This window comes from Caretta caretta, chromosome 10, assembly GCF_965140235.1.
Source record: "Caretta caretta isolate rCarCar2 chromosome 10, rCarCar1.hap1, whole genome shotgun sequence".
Classification (NCBI taxonomy): Eukaryota; Metazoa; Chordata; order Testudines; family Cheloniidae; genus Caretta; species Caretta caretta.
In genome coordinates, this window is record NC_134215.1 from 56391286 (window position 1) to 56393832 (window position 2547).

The window sequence follows — 2547 nt, forward strand, 5'->3', positions numbered from 1 at the left end:
CTGCAATTTTTAGCACTGCAGCCCAAGCCCCGCAAGCCCAAGTCAACTGAGACTAGGTGTGGTGGCCTTTTTATAAGAGTGTAGAGCTCGTCAGCTGACTCACCTTGGTGGCAGATTCTAAGACTCTACATAAAAATGCTATTTTGCTGAGTCTCATGGCAATTAATCAGGCAGGTTCCATTAGTGCCTTTGCAGGATACAAAATGGGTTTCAACCACTCTCAGAAAGAATGAGGGGTAAGGATATTGGCAAAGTAGCGATGTTGGTGTTGCACAGGAAACAGCCATTGAAACACCCACACTCAGGCAGAAAGTTTGTGTGTATATACTGTTATTTAACACAGGTGCCAAATAAGGATGCATTCTCTCACCTCTGTTTGGCATTGCCATTGACTTCACTGTCAGAAAAAGTGTAGATGGATACAACACAGACCTCACATGGCTCAACAATAGTACACTAGGAGATCTAGATTTTGCTGACAACATAGCTTGTCTAAGTGACATCTCAACCAACATGCAAGTAATGATTGAAAGACTATCCCAGCACCATAAAAAAGATGTGATCAATAATTAGTTATGAAAGACAAATCTGATGAGGACCCCTGCTAACTCCCAGCTCAAACGTTATTTTAGAGGGCACAAGCATACAAGAAGTGAGACAATTTAGGTACCCAGTAAATTGCAGTAATGTGCAAAGCAATGGGGATGTTCAGAAAGAAATAATGTCACAAACAGGCAAAGTGGCAATTGTATTTACCAGCTTAAACTAGATTTGGTCATCTACAATCAACAAACTATGAATCTTCTACTCAAATGTTGTTTCCATCTTGACACGTGGATGTGAAAGCTGGAAATCCTAAAGGCAGACTGATGCCTAAATGCCTTTGAAGGCAAATGACTTAAAATAGTAAGTGTTATATGGAATGAATTTGTAACTAATACTGAAGTTCATCAGAGAGTTCAACCACTCCTTATCTCTAAGGTTATCCAGAAAAGAAAATGGTAATATTACGGACATATGTTAAGAATGAAGCCAGAGCATCTACCATGGCAGATGCGCTCCTGGGCAGCTGGAGGAAAGCACAGAGGGGCTCATCAGAAGAATTCCTCCATCAACCACCACTTAGAGCGAGAAATCTTATGGGACTTCACAACATAGAGGCCATGTGAAGAGCAGCCCAGGACAGATGAATGATGGAGCCTTGTTTGTGCCCTAAGCGAGGTCTGATGTTGCAGGAAGAATTCAGATTGTTATTTAAGTTACCAGTAAAGGAAATCTCAAGAAAGGGGTTAGTTTGGATAATGTCCTTTGCCTTTTGCTTCCCTCCCCACAAACATAAACTACTCTTGTCAGTTAAGATCATGCCACTATACACAGTGACAGACTTATCATTTTGAGTCAGTGAGATGATTCTTTGGGGAACCTTTGCCCATAACTGAGTCATTTTATACAAAAGTGGGGCATGGGATCTTCATTCCATCACCAGTCCAGCCTCCCATGACAGCCGGGAAAAAGCTTTTCAAGGAACAATTTTCCAGATAAGCTGAAACATGTGGGATGCCAGTCCCTCAGCCACAAGAGTTGCTTGTGTGCATTCTGGCAATTTTAAATATTAGCTAATTAATAATTCCACCATACATTACGTAGGTATTACTGACAATTTTAGAGAGGGAGACCTTGAAGCACATAGGTAATATGTCAGTGATTACCTATGACACGTTTTAGGATAATTTATTCAAGTAACAATAAAAATAATTGGTAAAGTAAATCTAGTACAGATGCTACTGGAATGTAGCTTGGCTGTATTCTCTTTCTCAATCTCTGCAACTATGGTGTTTGTCTGTCACTGTGTATTAACAAGAAACGTGGCACTGCATAATGCCCTCCAGGTGGTATGACAATTTTCAACTTCCTACTGAAGCTTAACCCTTTCTAGCACAAAAAGGACATGGCAATTTGAGCCTCGTTTATGTCTGAATTTTTTACTTACCATTGTTAAAACTAACTCAACGTTCCTGTAACTGAATAATAATAATTTATTCTAATCGTTTGTTTACTTTACACATCTGACAAGAGTCTGTGGTGGCCTTGCTACCATCAGCAACAGCCTTGGTGACACCATCCCCACAGCCACATTTTGTGCTGGGTTCCCTTAACCCCCCAAATGAGTGACTGATGGCTATGATGCAGACTGTGTGGCCTTCAGGGAAAGCCACTCCATGCACTTGCAGGCCCAGTCTTTAGCACTTTCAAGGTTTTTTTCTGCAAGGAAAAGAAAGGGAATTCCCACCCTCCCCCCTCTTGAACTACAAGGGGCTGTCCCATAAAATACATAACACATTTTTTGGTGATTTTTAAGACCTACCCATCCCCTTGTAGCACTGAAACAAACATGCAAAATTAAGAAATTAAGCCCCCCTCTCGCTCTCAATGGTTAAATAATTTATGGTCGGCCCCAACCATGGAAAGCCCGAGACTCAGCCGAGGTCTCTAAAGGCAGGATTGTGCGGGGCACGGTTGCAGTGTTCTCCTGTGCACCTGGCAGAG